The sequence below is a fragment of the Silurus meridionalis genome, chromosome 3, assembly GCF_014805685.1.
Source record: "Silurus meridionalis isolate SWU-2019-XX chromosome 3, ASM1480568v1, whole genome shotgun sequence".
In the NCBI taxonomy this organism is placed as follows: Eukaryota; Metazoa; Chordata; class Actinopteri; order Siluriformes; family Siluridae; genus Silurus; species Silurus meridionalis.
Window position 1 is genome coordinate 33,318,781 of NC_060886.1, and position 15,784 is coordinate 33,334,564.

Sequence of the window (15,784 nt, forward strand, 5' to 3'; positions counted from 1 at the left end):
TGCAGCATTTTTAGTAATTAAAAATAAAATGTTTTATTGTTTATAGAACAGTGACCCGTGAATTATTCTGTGAAAATGCTGAACCCATTATCATCCTCATTATTATTATTATTATTATTATTATTATTATTATTAAGTAGAATATAAATACAAAAGATAAATACAGAACATGTCCCATATAATGAAAAAATAGACTTTTGTTAAAAAAAGTGTTAAAGGTTAAATAAGTACATTAACAAAAGAAATAAACATGCATTTTATGCACTTTATTGGAATTTCAGTAAAAAAATCAGTCAAATCACAAAGATATTAATGAACATGAGTGACAAGTGATGTATTTTTATTCACATCATCAGTATTTGTGTGCACTATTGAGGGATTCGAACCAGCATCATTCACATCAGAGATTCTCTCTGGGAAGCACATAAGGCAGTTTGCTATAAAATATATACATCAATCTGCCAACCATAAGAAATGTGCAAGACATGTTTCCATTACCTTTTCTTTTTTCTTTCATTTTTCAATTTTTTCTTTCTCTTTTTCCTGTTTTTCCTTCTTTCCCTTCTTTTTCCCTCTTCCCACCCCTTAACAGACTATTGATCCCAGCTTCACACAGCTCACATCCTCATCTCTCAGTCTCACACTGCCCTCTAGCGGCACTATCCGGACGTGCTTTATGCTCCATTCTGTACTAATGTGACTTCTGTTTGTGTTTTTTAGCAGTGATTCTCAATCTTTTTCTGCCATTTACCACTTCAGAGGGGTGGATTTTTAAACCCACTTGTCCTCTGTCACCTCAAAAAAGTATAATAAAATACTTCAAGTTGAAAAATGTCTAATTTATTAAACTAACCAATTCTAAATGATCATCAACTAGCATCAAAAACAAAAATAGAGAAAAGAAAGGTGTAATTGTGTTATCACTTTGCCTTTCTGTCACTTTGCAATCTGTGTAAAATAGAGCAAATGTATTTCATACATCTTTTCACAACTGAGTTGTAGACTTGATACTGTCACTCTCAAGTCATGTTTAATATTGAGATGAGATCTGTATTTAATTTTCAGTTTAGCAACATCTAAAAAGTTTCAAAAATAAGATGTGGCAAAAGGAACAGGATAACACAAACCACAATTATATATTCTCCTTAAAGCTGAATATTTGGTTTATTGCTCCTACCATCTACCTTTTTTTGTCTGCTTGTGCTGAATTACCTGTTTGGTTTTTTTGTGATCAATATCACACATTTAAAATATAATTAATTAATTTAAATTTAATTTAATTAATTTAACATTTCTAGGATTCTTCGATAAAGCTTGATTCACTTTCATTTGACATCACTGGCTTGAACACTTGTTTTGTTATCATGATAGCTAAGCATGGGCTCTCATTTAAACAGAATCTGGTTCCAGGAATGGCACAAAAGTGTGCAGCTGTGTGGCTAAATCTGTGTGTAAATAAAGTGCAAAGGGAAAAGAATGCAATGTCAATCTGCTAGTATCCTCAGATTCCTTATTTTTCGTTTCAATAGTGGCATTTTATCTTAATAATTCAATTAGAGATGGATCATTGATTAACCATGACACTCTTATTTACAGCGTTTGTGAAAGAAAAAGTGTCACATAAAAGTAAATCAGTGTATTGCATAATGTGAACAAGTGAAAAGGACAGATTTTACAACAATGCTGTACAGAGTACACTGATCTGCATAATCCAGTCCTTTATTGTTTTCTGAAAATAAGCTTAGTATGTGTGTTTTGGACCTATCTGGTTGTTCAGAGAAATAAATACAAATCATTACTTTTTGACTAAAAAAGGCTAAACTTGACAAACTGAAAGAAAAACTGTGTGCAGTGCAGGATAAACTTTGTATTCTATTTGACAAGAGCTCGTGAGACTGTTTAACATAGAGCTAAAACAAGCACCTTTTGACTAGCATTTACAGCGACCCTCGATCTCGACGGATCTAGGCTTTGGACCCGCTGATCAACATCTGCAGTATTAACGGAAGAAGATCTACTCTATTTGGCCAAAATTGTAAAGTGGCAGCGGTGGATTCAAACCCACACCTCCAAAGAGACTGGAGCCTAAATCCAGCGCCTTAGACCACTCGGCCACGCTACTAGTAGTTATACGCAGAGATAGGACTGCCAGCTTGTGGAGGAGATGCTGTTGCAGCCGGCCATGATGTCAGCAGCATGCATGAAACACACTTAACAAAAGACTTTTGCTCGAAAACAAAGTAATACAAAAACACACAACAGGCTGTGCAGAATTGGCAGTCCATTGCATTTCCCTCTGATTGTCAACAATCATCCACATATAATAACAGGATTCAGACGCAAGTTTTTTTGCCACTGTCGTTTTGCCACAGCTGCGACGATCCATCATGGAAACAGACAACCTTTACAAAATAGACAGCAACAAAAACAGCTTCAGAAATTCCTCTAAAGGTAGCGGCACACTTGCGTCGTCTGCCAATGGTAAATTTTGGTTTGTTGTCTCAGTTGGGCTCTTGATGCCACTGGAGGCATTTAAGTGGACAGCAAGAAAGAAGGGGAGCCACAATCCCTAGGAAAGCCTTTGGAGGCAAAATGCTTACGCAAACCACACAGCTTTGGAATTTCCTCTAAACAGTCAAGTATGGCTTTACTGACAATCATTATATCCTGAAGCCTTGTGATAGAAATAGCAACAAAGCTAGAAGTTGCTATAAATCGGCAACTAAGATACAACCTTGCAACAAGGGTGGGACTCGAACCCACGCGTGTAAAGCACAATGGATTCGCAGTTCATCCCCTTAACCTTTTTTTTTTGAGAATACATTTCCAAGTGAAAATACATCAGGTTAAAAGGCTCTCAACCTCCCAGAGCATAAAAATCACAATTATTTTTACATTCTTTTCATTTTGATAAAAATCTTCTAAAACCTTAGTGACTTCCTGCGTAAAAACTGTCAAATTCATCTATATTTCCATCTTCTTTAAAATAATAGAACAAGTATTCAACATTCCTTTCAAATTTCCTTTTGAAAACAAACCAGACATCCATTAAAGTAGTTCTCTCTTTGCTACCACCCGTCTTTCCCATATTGCACTCTTCATCAACATCACAAGTAGATTCAGAAGTGTTTTGTTTTTCAATTTTACAATAATTGTTTTACATTTCCTATTAAAATCCTCTAATTCTTTACAGTATGAAAACAGGTGTAAAAATCCCTCAGCATCACCATTACAATCTTTGCATGAAGCGGACTGTTCCATTCCAATCTTATTTAAAATTGTGTCTGTAAAATAGCCTTATGTCTGATAAAATATTCTGAGTGCTGCAACTTTATTTGTATAAGTTGCCTTTATATTCCTCTATTTAAAGATTCTCTGTTCTCTGAAGTCTGTTACACCAAACGATAAACAATCAGACAGTGCCATGTTAAGCCTTCAGGCTGGATGCTGGTTGTAATGGTTGGATGCTGGTTTGTGATGGTTGGACGCTGGTTTGTGATGGTTGGATGCTGGTTTGTGATGGTTGAATGCTGGTTTGTGATGGTTGGAGGCTGGTTTGTGAATGAAGGGAGGAGCCAGAAAAGCATAAGAAGGAAAAAATGCATAAGGGCGCATGGAAACCAGGGGATATTTTATGAGGTTAATATTGAAGTTTCTCCTAGAGATGATGAATGCGGCGGTGCAGCTGTGGCTACAGTGAAAAGAGACTTGTTGAATTGTGTTCACTGAGTTTCCTGCTTTATTTACCGGCATTCATTCACGCTGTATAAAATGTCTGTGATGCAGCGCTCTGTTATACTGCATATCTGTATAATTCTATAGCTGTGGCATCATAATGATGTTATTAAGAGGGGGATTGGGACTGAAGACCTGCCACTGTATAAACTATTAGAGACAACGAGTAACACTGTGCAGATCTACTGTGTATTTTATTTATTTATGTATAAAAATATACAATGTTATGACTATAATCTATAAAAAATATTTATAAAGAGATCACATTTTTAGGTTTTATGTGATGATGGAGGAAGCTGATCTAAGGCACTTGGTGATGGCTGAGGGAACGCGCTTGAATGTGATCTTGTTCTGCTTCAATATCAGTTACAAAACAAAGCCCAGGTGCTCGTAAGCTCTTAGTAAACACTTCATGGAGAAAACATGAAAAGGAAAAGCACTTAAACACATGCAAAGATTATTAAATACAACATGCTCTAAAATTAAAACACACCCAAATACACAGGAACAAAAACAGTGTTATTAAAAAAGGAGCTTCTCTGCATTTAATTGATGCTTTTTCTAAAACAACTCATATAAAGTGCCAGGAAAATTCCTTTGGAGTTTTTAGTCACTTACTTTACAAAAACATGCTGTATGTTACCACTGAAATGTTGCAGTAGTTCTATATTATGAATTTGGACTTTTAACTGAAGATCAAAGCATGGAGTAGAAGAAATTAATAACACTAATAATAATAATAATAATAAGAAGAAGAAGAAGAAGAAGAAGAAGAAGAAGAAGAGGAAGAAGAAGAAGAAGAAGAAGAAGAAGAAGAAGAAGAACTGCATTAGATATTGTAGCGTCTGGCACAGGTCATTTAGACTTCATGTCCCAGGCATTCCTTTTAACCTATGACATCTTCATCTCAATCAAAGGTGAAACTTTTATTGGGGTGGTGTATAAGTGAAGTGTCACACTCCTCCGAAGACTCTAAACAGGACAAAACCCTGAACTCTTGTTTAGTTCACGGGACCCATAAAACAATAAACTCATTAAACTCATGAAAGAATCCAAACTCGAAACTTGATCCAGCATGGCTGCTTGTGACAAACATACACAACCGGCTCCAGAACGTTTGGATTTTACCACAAGACAGATAACCCCTTTGGAGATTCTCTGTTTGACCCTCACACACACACACACATATGCAGACACACACACACACACAAAAGGGAGCATTCTTTTATTAATTAAATAATAAATAGAATGTCCCACTTCACATGATACAAACATACATCTTGTTTGTATCTTCTACTATAAATAAAGCAAGTGTTTAACTCAACATCGATAATATTTAAACCTTAAAATGTAACTCTGTGTTAAATGTTGTCTCTTCTCTTCTTAAGGCTTGATTGACTTAGAATGATCTGTTCTTTACTTTCCTGACAATGGTGCATTTTATTTATCAGAATACAACATTGTATTAACATCAGTTAATTACTTTGTTAATGTACCTCTGCCTTATACTGTCATTCCCTTTCATGTTTAGTATGCAAATGACCGCAAAATTATCTGTTTCTTTATTTTTCAAATAATGGTACATTTTATCATGAAATGTACCATACCGTCTTAATTCACTTTGAATAAAACTTTAAAGTCCTCCAAAAGCAAGTATAGCCCGGAAACCATGCCCACAGATGCATGAACAAAGGAAGTTTTTCCCTCCAAAATTTCAGGCCATAGCATTGGCCATTCCCCCAAGGATGGGTGGGGTTCAGGACCTTTAAAACATCTTGAACCCAACTAATCATGGTCCAGTCAGAGTGCAGTCGGGTCCAGTCAGAGATCAGTCAAGAAAGCAACTCGCTCACTCGGCTCGACCGGAAAGGCTCGGACCCCCGGGGCCCGAACCCTGGGGGCCCGATGGCCTGGAGAGTCGGACGCTTCGAACAGCTCAGCAGCGATTCTTCGGGACGAGATCTCAAATCTCTTTTGAGATCTTCCAGCAAGCTTTATCTTCAAAACACCAACTGCTCTGATCTTCAGGAGAAGCTGGAAGAACATCTGACTCCATCCTAACCGACTCGTCCAAGATTCTTTTGTCTACCGCATCCGGACTCTTGTGCAACAAGTCAATGCAAGTAACCAGTTTACCAACTAATTTAGGTGCGTGTTAAGTTTGAACCCTTAATATTAAGGCGAGTTTAAATTTCCGTGACGATTTCTCAGTTAGGATGTGATTAATTTGAAGTAAGCTGCCCTTTCCTCCTTTTACCTCCTTATTCCTTTCCTTCCTCCTTTCATAATTTCAACTTTCGTTTATTTTATTTTATTTAAATTTTATTTTTATTTCTTTTTGTTTGTTTGTTTGTGTAGTTAGTTTTATGTTGTGTTTGTCTCATTCATTCGCCTCTATTTTTCATAAGTGATCGTCTCTGAGTATGTTCCATAAATGCGAAGTTCCTGCAAACATTAGGTCTGAAGTACATGCTCTATTTAATTAATTTAATTTACGGTATAAAGTAAAAGGGGTTATGTCTTTCTTGGCCAGGAGATACCTCTTTATAGAATTAATATAAAATTATACTGTCTGTTTGCGGACGAACAGACAAATAAGTGTAATGTTAATTCCATTACCGTCAATTAAACTTAATTTAAATATTTAGGAGTAACTATAACACGTTATAATTACTTATAAATATTCCCTTTTCTTTCTTGAGCTAAATTCGCTACACATATAATGGTGGAGAATGTGGGCAGACTGTGCTTCCAACTATATACTCAATTTATCTGTATTATAAGTTTGTCCTCTTATTCCCCAGTCGCTACAATACAGAAAAAGTTGAATTGTTACACATAGTTCACATTGACAATTGTCAGTCTCACACTGCCCTCTAGTGGCACTGTCAGTGCTTGATTTTGCTTAATTCTGTGTAAAAATATTAATCAGCTGTTTGTTTTATAATATTTTATGATCTCTCTCTCTCTCTCTCGCTCTCTCTCTATCTTTTTTTTTCTCTCAGACCAGAGTACAGATGTGTGATATTAAGGAGATGTGTGAGGATGTTATCAGTGTGTCTGGTTACAAACTACTGATGTTTTTTGGAGTATGGATGAGAGAGCTGGTCTCATAGAAAATGATTATTAAGTTACTGAAAATAATTTGCATTGTTTAGTGGCTGTTTCTCAGATGTAGTGACTGACAGAGTAATGAAAATACTCCAGCATGTACAGTAATTGAGTGACAGTAGGTGGCGCAATAATGACCTTGTTTATTCATGACAATAGAATTAATGATGTCAACATTAATAAAAAAACACAAAGGTAAAGGAGAAAGATCTCAAAGTGAGCTACCTAGTAGCTGAACTCGTAGCCTAATCAAAAAAAGCCCCACACTGTGGCAGAGACATTAATGCTACCTGCCTGCAAAGCCGCTGATTTGTATTAAAACAGTTTATACATATTTCATAGAAGTATTGTATCGAAGATACTCGTCTTGAAAGTACTCTGTATCGGATTGAAAAGAAAATGATTGGTATCGCTCATCACTATCAGCGACACCAGTTGAAATACTTGACTCTGTGTGCTGTGATGTGAAATCAGACACGGGACTGCAGACTGCAGCTCACTGGAAGTATTTAATGTTTCTTCTAAAACACACAACAAATCAGCAGCCCTGTGGTGATATTTCACTTATTGTGTGTGTGGTAGACTTATCACCATGTGCCCTCACATTCATAAAAATACAAACAAAAAGTGTAAAATATTCACACAGATAGATAAAGAAACCTCACAAAAACTTCAGTGAGAAAAATAAAAATTATTTCGGCTGCTCCCTTTAGGGGGCGCCACAGCGGATCATCCTCCTCCACACTACCCTGTCCTCTATTTCTGCTTCTTTCAACCTATAAATATATAAATAAATAATAAATAAATATAAAAGTAATTAATATAAAATTAAACCAGTTTATCATAAATTTAGGAGAAACCCACCACTCCAATGAGATTACAATACAGAAAGGGAAGAGGAGGAGTCAGGACAGGAAGTGACATCAGCTTCTATTATCAAGGCATTTAAGAGAAGCACCCATTTTGATCAGGTAACTACATTTATAAACACAGATATGAGTATAAACAAGACAAATCAACAGTTTAGTATGAATTGAAACAGGACATGTAAATTGAACAGGGTAAATTATACACCTGTTACATACATCTATAGATTTAAAACGAGGAAAAGGTTTGTTACGGCACAGGCGATGTGGGCGTGGCTAAATGACGCTGATGTGAAACGGAATCCAGAGATTCATCGTGTTTTATCTGTAAGTTTTACCGTCAAATCTTTCCATTCAACATGTTTCTATTATTTATACAGTAATATTCTTATAGGAAAGCTTTTTTAACAAGATTGAAGCCTTTTATGCTTTTGAAGACGTTCGCGGAAGTATTTCTTCCCGTGATGCATTGCGAGATGCATAAATTAATCAGTTAAAATAAATATAAAAATTGTAAAGAAGTAAACATGAAAAATTACAGTATTGTGTTCAAAATGACGCTTTAACACTACAATTTACAATATAATGTATATATTGTAATCAAATTAAGTGAGTGAACTTTTTCATCTACCATGATCATGTGAATTGTAAAGATCTCTTGGTATAAATACAGTGTATGAAATATTAGAGTTTGGTCTGGGTCGGGAATACACGCTCATGCGAAATTCACCTGCTGTGTGTGTTACCAGTAGGTGAACTAAATAAATGGAAGATTGCGTGTGTGTTCCTGACTTGGGTCTTTTCACTATTTAACACTGACTTGCAGTAATAACTCTATTTTTGTGTTAAAATATATCATTTTTCAATATATAATTTAATGTTACAGCATATTTGTTTTATATTCTGTCTCTCTTAAAATAAATCTACTATAAAAATTCTACTGTTAATTTCTTTGTAAGGGGGTACATTTACAAAAATCTTTTAATTCTTTAACTGCGTCAGGGACGAGCATCTTGTTGACAGCGGCTTTGCAGGCAGGTAGCATTAATGTCTCTGCCACAGTGTGGGGCTTTTTTTGATTAGGCTACGAGTTCAGCTACTAGGTAGCTCACTTTGAGATCTCTCTCATTCACCTTTGTGTTTGTCATGAATAAACAATGTCATTATTGCGCCACCTACTGTTACCCAATTACTGTACATGGTGGAGTATTTTCATTACTCTGACAGTCACTACATCAGAGAAACAGCCACTAAACAATGCAAATTATTTTCAGTAACTTAATAATTTTTTTTGGAGCAATATGAGACCAGCTCTCTCATCTACACTCCCAAATACATCAGTTGTTTGTAACCGTATCATACAAATAAATAGTTTAAAAATCATACATTGTGATTTCTGGATTTTTTATTTTAGATTATGTCTCTCACAGTGGACATGCACCTACGATGACAATTTCAGACCCCTCCATGATTTCTAAGTGGGAGAACTTGCAAAATAGCAGGGTGTTCAAATACTTATTTTCCTCACTGTATATATATTTTGCAATGTTTCTTCTTATTTACATCTGTAAAAAATACCAAGATTAAAAGGTAAATAAAACCTGTTTTCCACACTCTTTATTGTTCTTTTACCAGGTCGTAAGTGTTCCACCTGCTGCAAGTGTTCCACCTGCTTTACTCCACTCCTACTGCTGTAGCGCCCTCTACCTCCACCCCCACCATTATACAGCCTGCACTTACATTATCACTGCTCATTCATTATTTTCATATTTCAGTATTTACTCCACACGCAATTATCTCTGGAACGTCCCCAAAGCCTTTTATAGTCATATTGTCTTTTATTGAATAGAAGATCATTTGTGTTTTTTTAAAAAGGGAAATCAGATCTTTACATTTCCAGCACATGTGTGATTTTACATGATTTTACAAGTCACGGTTTGGTGGATCCTTCAGCAACAATTCAGCAGCCAAACCTAATGTAAATGTACCAATGCAGATTCCTGTCATTTAAAAAGATCTTCATATGTCATTATCATCATCATTATTATGCTTAAGTTTATAATATACAATATGTGTCTTTACAGCCTGGTAGTCAAAGTTCATCTCCTTCAGCCAGTCCTTCATCTGCATCCAGACCTGCTGTTTCTTCCAGTTCTGCTCCTTTAACCATTTCTTCCTGGTGTTTTGAGTCACTCAGAGACTTGATATTATTTTATCATTTATTTTGTGGATTTACTACTATTATAATCTATAGTTATTTATCATTAGGTTTTTGTTTCAGACCCAATTAGGATCATTTTTTAAATCTTTGTACTTGATTATATCTATTGTTAAATAACCTTTATTAATATATACATTGATTTGTAATATTGTAGCATTTTCAGTAATTAAAAATAAAATGTTTTATTGTTTATAGAACAGTGACTCGTGAATTATTCTGTGAACCTGCTGAACCCATTATCATCCTCATTATTATTATTATTATTATTATTATTATTATTAAGTAGAATATAAATATAAAAGATAAATACAGAACATGTCCCATATAATGAAAAAGAGACTTTTGTTAAAAAAGTGTTAAAGGTTAAATAAGTACATTAACAAAAGAAATAAACATGCATTTTATGCACTTTATTGGAATTTCCAGTAAAAAAAATCAGTCAAATCACAAAGATATTAATGAACATGAGTGACAAGTGATGTATTTTTATTCACATCATCAGTATTTGTGTGCACTATTGAGGGATTCGAACCAGCGTCATTCACATCAGAGATTCTCTCTGGGAAGCACATAAGGCAGTTTGCTATAAAATATATACATCAATCTGCCAACAACCATAAGAAATGTGCAAGACATGTTTCCATTACCTTTTCTTTTTTCTTCCATTTTTCAATTTTTTCTTTCTCTTTTTCCTGTTTTTCCTTCTTTCCCTTCTTTTTCCCTCTTCCCACCCCTTAACAGACTATTGATCCCAGCTTCACACAGCTCACATCCTCAACTCTCAGTCTCACACTGCCCTCTAGCGGCACTATCCGGACGTGCTTTATGCTCCATTCTGTACTAATGTGACTTCTGTTTGTGTTTTTTAGCAGTGATTCTCAATCTTTTTCTGCCATTTACCACTTCAGAGGGGTGGATTTTTAAACCCCACCTGTCCTCCGTCACCTCAAAAAAGTATAATAAAATACTTCAAGTTGAAAAATGCCTAATTTATTAAACTAACCAATTCTAAATGATCATCAACTAGCATCAAAAACAAAAATAGAGAAAAGAAAGGTGTAATTGTGTTATCACTTTGCCTTTCTGTCACTTTGCAATCTGTGTAAAATAGAGCAAATGCATTTCATACATCTTTTAACAACTGAGTTGTAGACTTGATACTGTCACTCTCAAGTCATGTTTAATATTGAGATGAGATCTGTATTTAATTTTTAGTTTAGCAACATCTAAAAAGTTTCAGAGATAAGATGTGGCAAAAGGAACAGGATAACACAAACCACAATTATATTTTCTTTAAGGCTGAATTTTTGGTTTATTGCTCCTACCATCTACCTTTTTTTGTCTGCTTGTGCTGAATTACCTGTTTGTTTGTTTTTTGTGATCAATATCACACATTTATCCATTGAATAGATTTTCACAACATTGTTTGTGTTGCTTTGTGTGTATGAACTTTATTCATAGTGAAATTCATTAATGAAGAACAAATAAATAAATAAATAAATCCTGCCGTTCATTGCGCCCACCTGTCATATCTTTATTCTCCACTAGAGGGCCCACACTTTGAGAACCACTGAGCTAGGCTAACTAGCCGGCTAACTAATCTTAGCTTTAATAGTCTTCATCCTCCGTCTAAATATTCTACATATAGTGAGTTATAAACACAATATAAGTGTCTGTCGAATGTATTTGGTTTTGGTCCACTTTTAATCAAATATTCTAAGAAACTAGTTAACACAAAAACAGCGCTAGCAAACCCGGCTAGCATGAGGCTAATGATGATGTCTCCTACACCATTATCCGAAAGGTCCATTTCTGCTCACTGCAACATTTCTGGAAATATTATCTCTCATTTATTCTTTATTTTTTTTAGTCAAATTTAGACTAAATGGAGCTCTTTACTGATGTGGTGTGGAAAAGTCATGTGTCCCAATACATTTGGTCACACAGTGTAGATCAGATGCAGGATGTAGAATCACTGAAAGCATTTTAAATGGGATTCATTGGTCTTTTGTGTACATGCAGGATTCAGGAGCATTTTTATTTTTTATCATATTGATATTTAAAGTTAGTTTTGTATTAAACTTGTTCAAACCTGGAAGCCTTTTTCTAAGACGCACCACCCAGTAACAGTCACTCGTTCCTCCACTTGCTCTCAGCTCAGGTTGGTGTGCAGCACGGCAGCACTTGGTGTCTAACAAAAGCCACTATCACGTCCCTGGGGGGCCTCGAACCACCAACCTTTCAGTTAACAGCCAAACGCACTGACCGATTGCACCACAGAGACATTGGCATTGTCTTTTTTGGTAATTTTGAAAGCTACATTGGCACATAAACATTAAAAAAATAAAACCTGTGTCTCTGATTGTATTATTCCCCATTCTACTGGATCCACTGCAGTTTACTGGGTGGCACCTAAAACATCAGATCCTGGGAGATGCACAGGCTAAAACTCAGACACACACACACACACACACAAAAACCCTCACCACAACCGATAAATCAAACCACATACAGAAAATAAACTCCTGAAATGTTTAATCAGATTTATTAATAATAACAAAAATACAAATGCAATACCTGTGCCTTCTTTGCTAAAATATACATAATTTTGAAATATTATTTGTACCTTTGTGTGTTTGCATCTATTATATTTTATTATTTGACATCTTTGTAGTTTTTCCGGTAATCAAAAATAAAATGTTTTATTGTTCATATAACAGTGACTCGTGAATTATTCTGTAAACCCACAGCATCTTCTGTGTTGCCTGTCCAGAGTAAAAAACAACCCTATGTATTCACAATTCAAGTTTCAGTGACACGTCAAATAATGTCACAGTTAAAGTATGTTTAAACCAATGATATTTGCATGGGAGGATCATGGGAATATCTTTTGGGTTCAAACAGACGACTATTGTCAGAGCCATTTGTTGGTCAAAATGAACACCATAAAGGATGCTTACCACAGTGAGACTAAAGCATTATATACTCATGTATGGGTAGGATAGGAAAACAACTGGAATGTCAGAGGAAGAGTCATGGCATTTTGACATCAAGGGAAGATTCAGACAAACTTTTGATTTTCCACCAATAAGAACCAACAACCGTTAGCTTTTTAGTGCCGGAACAGGGACTTGAACCCTGGACCCTCAGATTAAAAGTCTGATGCTCTACCGACTGAGCTATCCAGGCTCTGCTCACATGTCTGCTGTTGCGACACCTAGCCTCAATAAAATACTTGTCTTTGTGCAAAAAAACAAACTTGAAAACAAACTTAACATTTCATCACAGAACAAATGACTGACACTAAGTTCATTATTTCACTGTATGGTGTAACAGATTGTTTCCTGTACATATGAAAACTAACTCCTGAATCTTAATTACACCAACAATCAGGAACTTTAAAAGCGGAAAATGTCAGAGCCTGCAACGTGACCATCAGACTCCATTTGTCATTACAACCGTGACGAGAAACATGCAAAGCCAACTCTGTGCCATGAGGCGGGTTCATGCAGCAACTCTGACCTTTTGGCACAACGTTAGCGCATCTGACTCCAGATCCAAACATTGTGTGTTCAAATCACGTCGAGGTCATGGTTGCAGCGCTCTTGCTTTGTGGCCTCTTTTAGCAGCTGTTCTATCTTTGATTGTCTAATGTGGAGACTGAATTTGTCCAAAGTGGAGTCTGTCTCATCAAATTAACATTACTATATTATAACCCTCCTATAACATGTTACCAAGCTTTGTCAGGTTTGACTCACTAAAGGACTTGGAGGAGATGAACTGAGATGATCAGTCAAAGGGAAATTAAAATGTATCTTTATTTTAAAACTGTTATGGATTATAAATTAATATCCTTCTAAAAGTTGCTAAGTAACACCGTGACATCATTGTGCGATGACGTCATTTCGTCGTTGAAGTGCAAGACTGCGTCTTTATGTTACAAAGTATATAGAAAATGTAGTACAGTAAAACCCCATTGTACAAACAACCTATAGTACGAGCAAACGGAGATACGAGCGACCTTGCTCGCAAAATTTTACCCTATTTCACTAGCAAATTTCGAAGCCACGAGCAAACCTATGCTGCAGGTTCCCCGTTTTCAGCGGAGTGAAGCATCAGTCGCTTAGATGATGACGTATCACTCGGTCGCTCTCGTTGTTCAGTGCAGCAAAAACATAACTTTTTTGTGTTATATTTTTATTTCACTAGAAATCTTGAAAAATGTCTCCCCAGAAAATCAGTGATGGTGCTGCGAAAACAAAAGTAAATAGAATCACCATGGAAACTGAGAAGGTTACGAGCATTGTGCGCATCTCACACTCGCAATCAACCACTACCACATGAGTAAGTGTTCAATTATGTTTACATTACGGTAATGTGCAGTGTATTTGTTTGTTAAAATAGGCTACAAATACTTTTTAAGTGCAGAAATAAGCGATCGAATGATCTCGGAACGGATTAAATCGCTTTTACATTCATTCTTATAGAGAAAATCGGTTCGAACGTACGAGCAAATGGACCTACGAACAATTTTCAAGAACGAATTATGCTTGTACAACAGGGTTTTACTGTACAGAGTCTCTGTATTTTCTGAGCAGCGCTGCAGCGCCCCCTGTCACCAAACAGGTGAACACTTCAATTCAATTCAATTCAATTCAATTCATTTTTATTTGTATAGCGCTTTTAACAATGAACATTGTCTCAAAGCAGCTTTACACAGATAATGTGGTGATTAAACGTAAATATGTTAATATGTTACTTCCCAAGGAAGAACAATCAATCAATCAGTTTATCGTTTAAGGCTGGTCAGGGAACATTGATGGATACAGATAAGACACTATACAGTGCTTTTGAAGAAAACATTCACTTGTTTTAAGGTCAGTGTTACTCTGATATAATTTTCTTTTTTTTTAGAACGATCACAAAAACACTGAATTTTCTCAAATTGTCGGGTAATCTCAGCAAAAATATAATTATAAATATTGTTTGTATGTGTTATGTTCAAAAATAGATTAAATAAAAAAAGATGCATATGACATACATATTAGGTCTAAACATCAAGCATCGATTTTAGATGCATCTTCAATGGAATGAATTTGTGTAGGCAGAACACAACATTAAAAAGTAACTACATACCTGTTTTTACTAACGAGCCTTACTCCCTTTCCACTTGATCTCCTGAACACACAACATATGTCCCTTTCTCCTCTCCATCAGATCAGCTACCTCTTTCCCTTTACCAATAATAGTGATTGGGACCGGCACTAAGAGTGCACTGGCTTGTGCAACCCTATTGGCTGGGTTTTTCCTATCGATCTGTCTAATTTATATATCCATCTTCCTGTTAGTCTGTATTAACAGTTTTTTTCTGCCTGTTTTTCCCACTATTTGGTAACCATCTACTTGTTTATTCTGTATGTCTGTGTTTGAAATACAAAGGGGAATAATTATTTCATTATTGTTTTGATTTCTAATGAAAATAAAGTTACTGTCAGAAGTGGGATTTGAACCCACGCCTCCATGTGGAGACCAGAACACTCAGTTTCCTGGAAGGTACAGAACCTTGAGTCTGGCGCCTTAGACCGCTCGGCCATTCTGACATACAAGTGTTTCTTATCCCCTCAGTGGCTGAAAAACTATTTTTACAAATTTCTGTCTACTTGTTTGTCTTATCTATCCTTCTTTTTGTGTTTCTTATCTATCTATGTCAGTCTTTTCTTTTTTTCTGTCTGAATGCATATATATGCCTGCTCATCTTTCCTATCAATCTATTGATCTGTCTAATTTATATATCCATCTGCCTGACAATAAAGTTACTGTCAGAAGTGGGATTTAAACCCATGCCTCCATG

General features: G+C 35.7%; 2 non-coding genes across 2 annotated transcripts; both read right to left on the reverse strand.

Annotated features, from left to right (window-relative positions):
* Positions 1-13,049: 13,049 nt before the first annotated feature.
* On the reverse strand, positions 13,050-13,122 carry trnak-uuu. The gene has a single exon. It is a non-coding gene; the product is annotated as a tRNA-Lys (tRNA).
* Positions 13,123-15,422: 2,300 nt separating this feature from the next.
* Positions 15,423-15,533, reverse strand: trnal-caa. Its single transcript has 2 exons — positions 15,496-15,533; positions 15,423-15,468 (listed from the first exon to the last, which is right to left on the reverse strand). It is a non-coding gene; the product is annotated as a tRNA-Leu (tRNA).
* Positions 15,534-15,784: the final 251 nt, after the last annotated feature.